The following is a 13,705-nucleotide window of genomic DNA, read 5'->3' on the forward strand; positions in this document are numbered from 1 at the left end:
TTTAACATTCAAAAAGAAACTAATTTTTCAATGTCCCTACATTTGGTGAGAAAATTAATTTGTAAATTTTGTTGTTTATAACATGAAGAAAATACATGTCTATATCTTTACGCATTCCTGTATGAACCATTTTACGTATATCTATAAATTAAAGCTTCCTTTTAAACATCTATGCCTTGAATTTCCTTAGTAACCGCTACTCAAATAAGATTCCTGTAAAAAGGTCTCCTCTTTTATGCATTTTTAAAATCTAGAATCATCAGCTACCTTTGTTTCTGGTATTTGAATTTTTTACATTGTGTTTGTTATGCAAATTAAAGCTGTTTATAGCTGATGCATTGGAATAAATGAAATGGGAGTTTTCAACTGAGATGTTCTGAGGTCTTTACCTAGTCAAAGTAAGTACTTTTTAAATAAGCTTAGTTGGAATAAAAGACTTCTTTCTGGTTTGTGTTGTCTGACCTCTACAGGTTGGGCCTTTCCAAAGTGATTCTCCATTATTATTTAGTCATGGTCAGCAATTTTGTTCCAAACTTCAGCTTTCAGTGCTCTGCATTTTCAATGACTTCTGCCTTCTTGTTGGCTAATTCTGTCTGAAAATGATTTTTTTGTGCAAATGAAGCATCTATTGAGGGGAAGCTTATCTGAGGCTTACTGAATAAGGGTCTTTCCAAATGTTTCTCTGAGGGTAAGATATAAATTAGGAGCAAGTGGACCACTGTAATCTTTTCTCAGCATCATTGTATTTTTTTTTCAGGTAACATGCATCTGGAGAATAATAAACATAGTCTTCACTGTAAGAAAAAGGAAACCAGAGTTCATATCACCCTTAGACATATAAGTTTTCTTTTTCTTTTTACTTATCACAGTAACAGAGGGAAAGGCAAAAGATGTGTGAGGCTGAGCAGACTGAACTTGATTAAGTGACATTAGACTAGTCAGCATTCTATCTAAAAGCCATTGCTGCTAATTTCCCAACTAATATCCATGTAGGAACATAAGAAACACTGAGCACAGGGACGGGGCGGGTGTTTGGAAGATGAGATGTTACAGAGGAGTCTACATGCCACATACAAATCAACCTGGGAGTGAATAAACTCCACTATTACACCCATGAAATGAGAAGTATAGAAACTTCCATCAAGGTGGTCTGAAATTTTAGCCTTTGCCAACATTGTTTAACAACTCCATAATATAGAAAAGAAATGACAATTTTATGCATATGCTTTTAATAAAGAACTTAGGAAGATAAAGCTGGTCAGTATTTGTGGGTATTTTTGTAGCAAGACACATGGTTTTAAGAATATTATATACAATTACTTTGAGCAGATTGGTGGAAAAAAGGGTTTGTAGCAAATTGGCAACTTGAGCGTAACTGCTGAGGTCTCCAGTGCTTTTCTTTTTCTGGCTCTCCAATGCATGTCATATATTACCAAGACCCAGTACAAGCTTTCCTGCTGCATTAAAGAATACATTTAATAGTTTTGAACACTGTGTGGGACACAGCCCTAGCCCTTTTGGGGAAGTAAACGGTCATGGGTTGCATGCTATTAGGTGCCATCCGTTCATTATTATATTACATAATACCTGCATGCAAAAGACTACAATACGGTACATTATAGCTCTGGTTAAAGAAATGCAGATGTACCATACCTCATAAACTATTTACTACTGATTGGATGGAACTCGTGAATTTTCAAAGAACATGAGACTTGTGGAAAGGTCTAACAATCTTGTCACATGCCTTCTGTGACTCTGATAGAGGCACAGAACATGTCTTTGGCACCGAGTACCTTAGCTACTCTAGGAGCAGAAGTTTTAGAACGTATGAATGGAATATTCTTCACCTGCAGTGACTGTTAGACTTTTTTCTAAGAGGACAGAGACTCATTCCTTTAAAGTATTTGCTCCTGATGACCAGGCAGCCTGCTTTTGGGGTACTGTGTGTGTGCACACATGTATAGATATATATGTGTGATGATAGGTGAAAGGGATAGGCTTTGCATGACTGTTATATTCCTATGAATTTGGGCCATATTAAATTTCAGGTGCACGTTACAATAATGTATATTCAATATTCTTATACCTGCTAGGATTGTGCTTAAATCTTCATTAATCTCAATGTCTACACTTTGTGCAACTTGGCATAAACATGAGGAAGCACATTCTTTTCTCTGGCAAAGACAATCCTGAGAGTGGGCTCTATGGGTGCCAGAGGACATAATGGCACTGGCTGATGCCACACAGTGTTAAATATATGTGTCACATGGGGCCAGAAGGGGAAAGAGGCACATATTACACTTCTATCACATAGAAAATAAGAATTGCATAAATTGCATACTTTCAGATTTTGGACAAAGTGAGACTCTTCTGAAATGTGGTCCTGCCCCAATTGCTCTCAGTGTTCTAGGCTGCTCCATGGTTATTCCAGTACTGGGAAGCCAAGTCACTCTAACGGTGCACTGGACATGGCAATTGTGAGTTCTGTCCCAGACAGCTATGTGCTTTTGGAGGGTGCTTCATTTCTTTTGTCCTTAATTTTTCAGGTTGTACCATGGGGAAAATCACTTCTATTCCACCTCTTTCCAAGGACGTTGTTGGAATGAATGGAATAACATTAATAAGGTACTCTAAGTTCTGCAAGAACAAATCATCAATGAGAGTGTGGAAGAAAGAATGGAGCACACCGATTTGTTTAGAAATACTGTTCTGGTTAAACTTTGCATTCCATTCCTGCAATGAAGGATATATAAGAGCACTGGGGAGTTACATAGCACCTTTCACCTGTATGATCCTAACAATGAGTGTCTTTGTTTTGCAAATGGGGAAGATGGGTACCAAAGATTGGGAAATGAGATCCCACAGAGGTTATTGGACATGGCCCCAAGGAAAAGCAAGCAAAGGAGCCAGATAAGGGTATGCTAATTATCAAACAAACCTGTCTGTCTTCCTTATAAATAGTCAACCAGTTGGGGGGGTGGTGTCTAGGTATAGAAGTCAATACTCAATGACCTATAACGGGGATAGTATCAGAATCTATAAGCTATTGGAATAAAGGTTCAGAGATAGGAATAGGGTTTCTTTATTTCCCTAAGCCCCCAGGTAAAACCCTGATTTATTTGGCCTTTTGAAGACAGTGTAAGTCTGTAAGACATTAAACAATCAACTTTGCATTATAGCTTTCCTGAGCTTTACCCTTCCAGTGCTTTTTTGTAGTTCCCTGACACTGTCTTTTATGACCTGATTTCTATGAGTGCTGAGTGCTGATACACTCTATTCATTAAATAAGTTCTTGATTCCTTCCTGACTTTGAATCATAGTTAGCGGCTATTCTGCCTAAACTCTTGGCAGAAGATGATGGATGGGAAAGATTGCTTTGAGGCCTACTGGCTGTGGAGTAAGCAACAGCCCTACCTTTAGGAAAGGTGCATTTCTACATGAATATAAGGAAAGGCTTGGCAAACATAAGACCATGTGGATGATCAAATAAGCTTTCAAGATAAACCCAAACAAGAGAGTGTTTTAAAGGGAAAGAGGAAGGGGGAAAAAAATCTTCCCATCTGAACATACACGACTTCTTCATGAAATCTAGTGTGCATAGTCCTCTAGGCTGGTTCTTGGCATCTGAGTTTGAGAAACAGTCCCTGGCCCTAATAGATTTAGTCGTGTCTAGTATCCTCTCAAATGAAATGCTGGCCACAATCACAATCCATTTAATTTATGCTGAAAGTCTTACCATGACCAAAATTACCTAGAGGATTCAAATGAACAGGTCTTTCGTTGCTTTAAGTAGCTGAATTGCTGACATTCACAGCTCTACTGGAATCTGAACACTGAATTGTTTGTGGCAGGCAATTCTTTTTTACTCAAAAAGGTTTTAGGGGGAATAATTTAGCAAAACTAACATCCCTCTAGGAGCTCAACAACTTGTTATCAGTACGATGCCTCTAACTCACTGATCTCTGTAAGAGTTGGGACTTCTATCGTTAGCAGCTGGGCACTATGACACTGACTGAGAAATGAAAACCATCAATACTCTTAGGTATTATTATTATAGAGAAGCAGCATTAATGTCCATACTCATTGATTCAGGCACTAGGACTAAAATAAAGGCTTATTATAAATAAATTGGGAAATGGATGTAAACTATCTTAATGGCTGCACTACTACTGGAACTAAAAAAAAAAGAAAAGAAAAGAAAAAAGAGAAAGAATTGGCATATTACTATTAGGTTTTTCACTATCTGTACACTAATCCCTGTTGTGAAAAAAAGTATCTTTAGTGCTAATTCTTAGGCTAATTTCAACTGTGAAACTTCACCCTTATTAACAGTATTGTAATTAAACCTGAACATCACCCTTAAACCCCTTAACAAAGCCAATGGTCCATAACTTAGGTTTATAGTTTTTCTTTCATCATAAGAGTAATTCATAAAGGCTAAAATAAAGCTAGGTAGCAGAGAAAAGAATAAACGTTACTGGAGAATTTTACCCCAGTCTGGCATTAAAAGTCTTTAAAACACCAATCATTATGTTAAATAAAACGGAAATCTGATTTGATCTTCTCTCTTAGCTGTGGTGTTTTCAGGAATACCACACATCTATGACAGAGAACAGGTTTTACATAGTTGTTCAATTCCCAGTTTGAGGACCTTGATCACAGTGTTGAATCTCCCTCTTGAATTTTAGGTACCTGATATAGGGAAGGTGTTCACAGCTCAGCAAATATTTAAATTGCTATTAAAAAAATATGATTGAATAAAAACTTCAGATTTTTTTTAAGCTTCAATTTTCACAACACCACAGAAGAATTTTGTGTAAATATGCTGCACATATGCATGCTTATAAATGCACATGTGTACAAGCAGCAAGCTAGTCTGATTCCCCTCAATAAAACAAAGACTCTATAGATATGATTAACAGTCTTTCTAGGGGAGTTAAAGACTCCAAGGAAGTCTTTTGAGTTCCCCTTTACCTGACAGGAGGAATGAAAAGAGCCTCTGGAAAGATAAATATGTTACATTTAGGCTTTCACAGATGGGGAGAGGGGAAATGAAGAAAGAAGCAGAGGAAGACTGGCTTGAATTAATTGCTACCAGATTGATGAGTTCAGCTAGTAAATTAAATAACCTGTAAAGTCCTGAAACATCTATCTGCACAGCAAGTATTTGATGGGATGCTTTCAAATTGTGAAGCTTCCAATCTGCCATGGTGACTTATTTTGAAGATTAGAATGGTTCCCAACATTGAACTCTGTAAGCTTCATTGGAGATAGAGGGTCCTGGGAATGAAAAAAAGAAATTCACAGGTGAGCTAAACTACTGTAAATATCCACATGGTAACATCCATTGACAATAATACGCAACTGTTATATATTTTTGAAGAGTATGGGTCAGTACTGAAAAATATTAAGTGAAAAAAGCAGGATGCAAAATTACATATACAATGTTATACTTATTTTTAACCCAGAATCTTTATCTGGAACAAAGAGCAATGAAATACACTAAGTTTTTGAAAGTGGTGGATTCATGGGTAATTTATTTTCATTTTCTCTACTTTCTACTTGTATTTTCCACATTTCCTCTAGTACATATACATAATAATTTGATAATGCAAAAATATTTATTTCTGAAATTCACAAGAAATAACATAAGCTTTGAAACTGGGCAATTCTGAATTTGAATTCTAACTTTGCTATCTCTGTGATTCTGGAAAAATTAGTTTCTTCATCTGTAAAACAGGCATAACAAAATCTAACTAAAACAATATCTGGCATATAGTAGGTATATAGTAGGTACTCAAGCAGCTATTATTAGTATAAGCTTTCTGGAAAACAATTTGGCCATATATATTACTGGTCTTTTAAAAAGTTCATAGCGGTAGTTTTGCTTCTAGGAGCCTATCATAGGAAAATGATTATAAATGAGGAAAAAGTTTAAGTTCAATGATATTATTGGCAGCCTTACTCATAATAGTGAAAAACTGAATAAAATCTTAATGTTGGACAGCAGAGAATTGGTTAAGTAAACAATGGCATCTTGATGTAATGGGAAATTACTTTCAGCATTAGTGAAAAAAGCAGAATTCAAGCTGGAGAGGGTGTGGAGAAAAGGGAACCCTCTTGCACTGTTGGTGGGAATGTAAATTGATACAGCCACTATGGAGAACAGTATGGAGGTTCCTTAAAAAACTAAAAATAGAACTACCATTCGACCCAGTAATCCCACTACTGGGCATATACCCTGAGAAAACCATAACTCAAAAAGAGTCATGTACCAAAATGTTCATTGCAGCTCTATTTACAATAGCCAGGACATGGAAGCAACCTAAGTGTCCATCATTGGCTGAATGGATAAAGAAGATGTGGCACATATATACAATGGAATACTACTCAGCCATAAAACGAAACGAAATTGAGTTATTTGTAGTGAGGTGGATGGACCTAGAGTCTGTCATACAGAGTGAAGTAAGTCAGAAAGAGAAAAACAAATACCGTATGCTAACACATATATATGGAATCTAAGGGGAAAAAAAAAAAAGGTCATGAAGAACCTAGTGGCAAAACGGGAATAAAGACACAGACCTACTAGAGAATGGACTTGAGGATATGGGGAGGGGGAAGGGTAAGCTGTGACAAAGTGAGAGAGTGGCATGGACATATATACACTACCAAACGTAAAATAGATAGCTAGTGGGAAGCAGCCGCATGGCACAGGGAGATCAGCTCTGTGCTTTGTGACCACCTTAGAGGGGTGGGATAGGGAGGGTTGGAGGGAGGGAGATGCCAGAGGGAAGAGATATGGGAACATATGTATATGTATAACTGATTCACTTTGTTATAAAACAGAAACTAGAACACCATTGTAAAGCAATTATACTCCAATAAAGATGTTAAAAAAAAGCAGAATTCAAAACTGAACACAATATGGTCTCAATGTTTAACAAATATATTCATATAAAATATCGATGGAATATAACAAAATGTTAACATGAGTTATCTTCAGGTGGTGGGATTATAGGTGATTTAAATTTTCTTCATAGTTTTTTCTCTTTTCTTTTATGTTTAATATACTTTTAAAATTATTTCTAACTTTTCCTCTTGGCCATGCTGTGTGGCTTGCGGGATCTTAGTTCCCTGACCAGGGATTGAACCTGGGCTCACGGCAGTGAAAGCGTCGACTCCTAACCACTGGACCTCCAGGGAATTTCCTAACGTATTTTTTTATTATAAAAGCAATTTATGTTCATCATAGAATAATTGGAAACTATAGAAAGGGATAAAGAAAAAAATGACCTATAATCTCAGAGACTGTTTCCCACCCTCCCTCCTTCTCATTTATTCATTTGACAAATATTTATTGAATACTTAGCATGTACCAGGCATTGTGCTAGAAGCTGGCACTAAAATGTGAACAAGACATAGTGACTGCTCTCAAGGAGCTTACAATCTAGTTTGGGCGACAGAAAAGTAAGTAGGCTATTACAACACAGAATAAAAGGGCTCTCATAATGTTATTATGGTGGCACCCAAAAGACATCAGTCAGTGATATACCCGAGTAAATGATGTGGAGGCTGAAACCTAGAGAATAAAGACTATATAGCCAGCTGAAGGAGACTGGAATGGAGGAGGTGGGAGGTTGCTGAGGAAGCATCCCAATCATGGGAAGCATCAGTGGCATGTTTGAGGGGCTGAAAGAAGTTGAGGTGTGGCTCAAGTATAGAATGTGGGGATAGAACTGGTGAAGAGGAAGCTTCAGAGTTGAGAATCTGGAGAGATGAACAGGGGCTGGATCATAAAAGGGCTTGTAAGCCATGTTAAGGAGTTCAGACTATGCTGAAGCCAACAAAAGAGCCATTACACAGCTTTAGGTGTTTCATCATTCTAGTTGCAATATGGAGAATGGACTGGAAGAGGGGCAAGATGGGAATCAGGAAAATCAGTTAAAAAGCTATTGCAGTAACACAGATGACAGACACATGGTCTGGGGTCATGGTAATCAGGCTAGAAAAAGTACACGGTTTCCAGAGATATTTAGGAATTACAATCAACACACCTCAGTGAATAATTAGATGTGAGTGGGAGATGAAGGAGAAGGAACAAAACAGGTAATGGATTTTGGGGTGGGTGAAATTGAAAGGTACTTGGTTATTCAGGTCTGGAACTCAGGAAAGAGTTCTGGGCTGGAGATACATATCCAGTAGTTATCAGCATACATATGCCCTTTAGCCAAGAAATGGGTAGATTCCCTAAGGAGTGAGTAGATTTATGTGATGGTCAGGAGAAAACCTAGCAAAGTTTGGGAAGACACTGTCTTAAGAAGGAGATGTCTGATGGTAGGGGTGGGGGGAAGAAGGGTGTAGGAAGTTCCAGAGAAGCATGAGAGAAGGATTTTTTTAATTTTTAAATTTAAATGTAGTAAAATTAACTTTTGTTTGGTTTACAGTTCTGTGAGCTTTTACACATGTGTAGAATCTTGAAACCACCATCTCAGATACAATGTAGAACTTCCTCCACTCCCTAAGCCAGGCAACCACCAATCTGTTTTCTCTCTATGTATTTTTGCCTTTTCCAAAATTTCATACAAATGGAATCATATAGCACATAGCCTTTAAAAAAATATTTTTGTTTTTTTAAATTGAAGTATAGTTGACTTACAATATTATATTAGTTTCAGGTATACAACATAGTGATTTGATATTTTTATAGATTATGCACCATACAAAGGTTATTACAATATTATTGACTACATTCCCTGTGCTATGAACCGGGATTTTTTTCACTTACAATAATGCATTTTAGGTTCATCTATGTTGCTATGAGTATCAATTGTTCATTACTTTTGATTGCTGAGTAGTATAATTTGTTTACTCGTTACCCATTGAAGGACATTTCGTTTGCTTTCCAGGTTTGGACTAGTATAAATAAAGCTGCTATAACCATTCATATACAAATTTTTGTGTGAACACAGGTTTTCATTTTCTAGGGGAAATATGCAGGAGTAGGATTACTGGGTCATATGGTAAGTGTATGTTTAACGTTATAAGAAACTTTATAAGGAACTGTCAAACTGTTTTTCAGAGTACCTGAGCTATTTTGCATTCCCACAAGAAATGTATGAGAATTCCAATTGTTCTGCATCCTTATCAGCACTTGAAATTATCCCTATGTAAAAAAAAAAATTACCCATTCCAGTATGGGTATAAAGGAATCTCCTTGTGGTTTTAATTTGCATTTTCCTAATGGCTAGTGATATTGAGCAGCTTTCCTTCCCCCCACCTCCTCAATGGATATCTATATTTTATTTATTTATTAAAAATTTTTTTCTTTTTTTAAACAAATTTGTTTATTTATTTTTTGGCTGCATTGGGTATTCGTTGCTGTGTGTGGGCTTTAGTTGCGGCGAGCAGGGGCTACTCTTCGTTGCGGTGCACGGCCTTCTCATCGCGGTGGCTTCTCTTGTTGCGGAGCACGGGCTCTAGGCACGTGGGCTTCAGTAGTTACGACGTACGAACTTCAGTGGTTGTGGCATGCAGGTGTGCGGGATTTCAGTAGTTGTGGCTCGCAGGCTCTAGAGCGCAGGCTCAGTAGTTGTGGTGCAAGGGCTTTGTTGCTCCACGGCCTGTGGGATCTTCCCAGACCAGGGCTCGAACCCATGTCCCCTGCATTGGCAGGCAGATTCTTAACCACTGCATCACCAGGGAAGTCCTATGGACATCTGTTTTTTAAAAGTAACTCCACTGCCATACTACCAATTTTCAAATGTGAATGACTATATTTTAACAAAGACTTTTGGCACTAATTTCATAGAATATTCACAATCAATTTAAATTTATTTTAATTGAAATATAGTTGATGTACAACATTATGTTAGCTTCAAGTGTACTACATAGTGATCTGACATTTGCATACATTATGAAATTATCACCCTGATAAGTCTAGTAACCATCTGTCTCCATACAAAGTTATTACAATATTATTGAACATATTCATATTTAAGGCCAGTGTTTATTGATTTTGTGTGGATGATCTGTCTATTGATGTAAGTGGGGTGGTAAATTTCCCTACAATTATTGCATTACTGTCAAGTTCTCCTTTATGTTTGTTAATATTTGCTTTATGTATTTAGGTGCTACTATGTTGAGTACATATATATTTATGATTGGTATATCTCTTGGTTGGATTGATCCCTTTATCATTATGTGATGTCCTTTTTTGCCTCTTGTAACACTCTTACACTCTTTGTTTTAAAATCGATTTTGTCTGATGCAAGTACTGCTACACTAGCTTTCTTTTAGCTTCCATTTGCATGGAATACATTTTTCCATCTCCTTACTTTCAGTCTGTGTGTGGCTTTAGATCTGAAGTTGAGTCTCTTGTAGGGAGCATATGTATGGGTCTTGCTTTTTAATCCATTCAGCCACTCTATGTCTTTAGATTGGAGCATTTACTCCATCTACATTTAAAGTAATTACTGATAGGTATTACTTATTGCCATTTTGTTAACTGTTTTGGGGTTGGTTTTGTAGTTCTTTTTGTTGTTCCCTTCTTCTTTTGCTGTCTTCCCTTATAATTTAATGACGACCTTTAGTGTTTCTCTTTTTTGTGTATGTATCTATTATATGGTTTTGGTTTGTAGTTGCCATGAGGTACATATATAACAACCTCTCTCTATATATGTGATTATTTTAAGTTGATGATCTCTTAAGTTCAAGTGCATTCTAACCATCTTACATTTCTACTCCTCCCCACCCCCAGTGTTTATTGTTTTTGGCATCATATTTTACAACTTTTTGTTTTGTGTATCCCATAACTACTTATTGTGGATATAGATGATTTTACTGCTTTTGTCTTTTAACCTTCCTACTAGATTTATAAGTGGTTATTCTACTACCTTTATGGCATGTTTGCCTTTATCAGTGAGATTTTTCTTCTCATAATTTTCATATTTCTAGTTGTGGCCTTTTTTGCTTAGAGAAGTGCCTTTAACATTTCTTGTTAAGCTGGTTTAGTGGTGCTGAACTCTTTTTGCTTTTGCTTTGTAAAACTCTTTATCACTTCTTCAAATCTGAATGAGAACTTTGCAGGGTAGAGTACTCTTGGTTGTAACTTTTTTCCTTTCATCACTTCCAGTATATTGTGCCAATCCCTTTTGGCCTGCAGAGTTTCTGCTGAAAAGTCAGATGATAGCTTTATGGGAGTGCCCTTGTACATAACATGTTGCTTTTCTGTTGCTGCTTTTAAGATTGTTTTATTTTAATTTTGCCATTTAGATATAATGTGTCTTGGTGTGTGTTCATCTTGTTTGGGACCCTCTGTGCTTCCTGAATCTGGATGTCTTTTCCTTTCCCAGGTTAGGGAAGTTTTCAGCTATTATTTCTTCAAATAAGTTCTCTAACCCTTTATCTCTTCTCTTTCTGTGATCCCTATAATGAGAATGTAGTATGCTGATGTTGTCTCAGAGGTCTCTTAAACGATCCTCATTTTTCTAAAAGCTCTTTTTTTCTTTTTCTTGTTCAGCTTGGGTGATTTCCACTATGCTGTGTCATCTAGATCTCTGATCCATTCCTCTGTGTCATCTAATCTATTGTTGACTCCTTCTCGTGTTTTTTATTTCAGTTATTGTATTCTTCAACTGTATTTGATTCTTCTTTACATTTTCTAACCCTTTGTTGAAATTTTCACTGTGTTCATCCATTCTTCTCTTGAGTTTGTTAAACATCATTATGATGATTACCTTGAACTCTTTATCATGTAGATTGCTTATCTCCATTTCATTTCATTTAGTTCTTCTTCTGGGGTTTTATCTTGTTCCTTTGTTTGGAACATATTCCTCTGTCACTTCATTTTGTCTAATTTGCTGTTTTTATTTCTATGTATTTGGTAGGTTGGTTATGTTTCCCGATCTTGGAGAAGTGACCTTATGTAGGAGACGTCCTATGGGGCCCAGCAGCATGCTCCCCTCAGGTCACCAGTGCTATATGCTCTAGGGGTGCCCCCATGTGGGCTGCATGTGCCGTTCTGTTGTGTCAGGGCTAACTACTGGGGGTGTGTTGGTGGGTAGGTCTTGATCGCAGTCTGGTTGGCTGTGAGGCCATGACTTGTGCAGTAGCTGTGGGCCCACTGAAGTGTGGGATAGGCTTCCTACATGGTTGGCTGTGTGGCCCAGAGGGGTTTGGAGCTGCTGTCAGCCTGCTGGTAGGTGGGGCTGAGTCCCCAGTGCTAAGTCTGGTAGGAGGATTCCAAAATGGTGCTTGCCAGTGCTGGTATTATCACGATAGAATGAGGTCCCCAATGGCTGCTGCCAGTGTCTCCATTCCCCAGGTGAGTAGCAGTTGCCCCCCTGTCTCTCCAGGAGTCTCTCCAAGATCAACAAGTGGGTCTGACCCAGGCTCCTTTCAAACTACTGCCTCTGCCCTGGGACTTGGAACATGTGGGATTTTGCATGTGCCCTTTAAGAGCAGAGTCTGTTTCTTACGGCCTTCCAGCTTTCTCAACCTAAGCCCTGATAGTTTTCAATGTCAGATGTTCTGGGAGCCCGTCTTCCCAGTGCAGGATGCCCAGGCTAGGGAGCCTGACATGGGAGTCAGACCCCTTGCTCCTTGGGGAGAATCTCTATGATTGTGATATTCCTCCCATTTGTGGTCGCTGACCTGGGGGTGTGGATTCTGACTATACTGCATCTCTGCCCCTCCTACCCATCTCATTGTGGTTCCTTCTTTATGTCTTTAGTTGTAGGAAATCTTTTCTGCTAGGCTTCAGGTCTTTTTCATAGATAGCTGCTCTGTAAGTAGTTGTAATTTTGGTGTGTCTGTCGGAGGAGATAAGTTCAGGGTCTTCCTACTCTGCTATCTTGGCAACCACATCAAGCATGTTTTCTTATGTTTATTTCCACTTCTTTGGTGAAGTGTCCATTGAAAACTTTTGCCCATTACTTTATTGTGTTGGTTTCCTTACTTTTGAGATTTTAGAGCACTTTACATATTCTGGATACAAGTCAGTTATCAGATATGTGTTTTGAAAATATTTTCTCCCAGTCAGTGGCTTGTCTTTTTATTCTCTTAACAATGTTCTTCTCAGAGAATACATTTTTAATTTTGTTGAAGTCCAATTTGTAAATTTTTTCTTTTATTATATTACTTTTGACGTCATATCTAAGAACTATTTGCCTAACTCAAAGTGATAAAGATTTTCTCCTACGTTTTCTTCTAAGATTTTTATAGTTTTACATTTTACATTTAGGTCTATGATCCATTTTGAGTTAAGTTTTGTATATGTTGTGAGGTGTAATAGTATAGGTATGTCCAATTATTCTATCACTATTTGTTGAAGACTGTATTTTCTCCATTGAATTACCATTGTATCTTTGTGTAAAAATCAGTTGAGAATCTTTATATGGGTCTATTTCTGTATTTTATTTTTTATTCTGTTCCATTGGCTTATGGGTCTGTCCTTTGGCTAATACCACACTGTCTTGACTACTGTAGCATTATAGTATGTCTTAAAATTGGACAGTTTGAGTCCTTCAGTTATGTATTTTTTTTTCAGAATTGTTTTGGCTATTCTAGTTCCCTTACTTTTCCATTTAAATTTTAGTGTAAGCTTGTCTATCTCTACAAAATATTTGATTAAAATAAAGCATTTTATTTAAGATTGTATTAAAGTTGTCTATCAATTTAGGGAGTATTGACATCTTACTTATACTGA

General features: G+C 37.3%; 1 protein-coding gene across 1 annotated transcript in view; it reads right to left on the reverse strand.

Moving 5' to 3' along the window:
- Positions 1-361: 361 nt before the first annotated feature.
- Positions 362-13,705, reverse strand: part of ZDHHC15 (zinc finger DHHC-type palmitoyltransferase 15) — a 126,708-nt gene continuing 113,364 nt past the window's right edge. The window contains exon 12 of the mRNA XM_068533895.1: positions 362-5,280. The gene's annotated coding sequence lies outside the window, so the exon portion shown is untranslated. The remainder of the gene's footprint in view (positions 5,281-13,705) is intronic.

The sequence above is a fragment of the Eschrichtius robustus genome, chromosome X (assembly GCF_028021215.1).
Source record: "Eschrichtius robustus isolate mEscRob2 chromosome X, mEscRob2.pri, whole genome shotgun sequence".
Lineage (NCBI taxonomy): Eukaryota > Metazoa > Chordata > Mammalia > Artiodactyla > Eschrichtiidae > Eschrichtius > Eschrichtius robustus.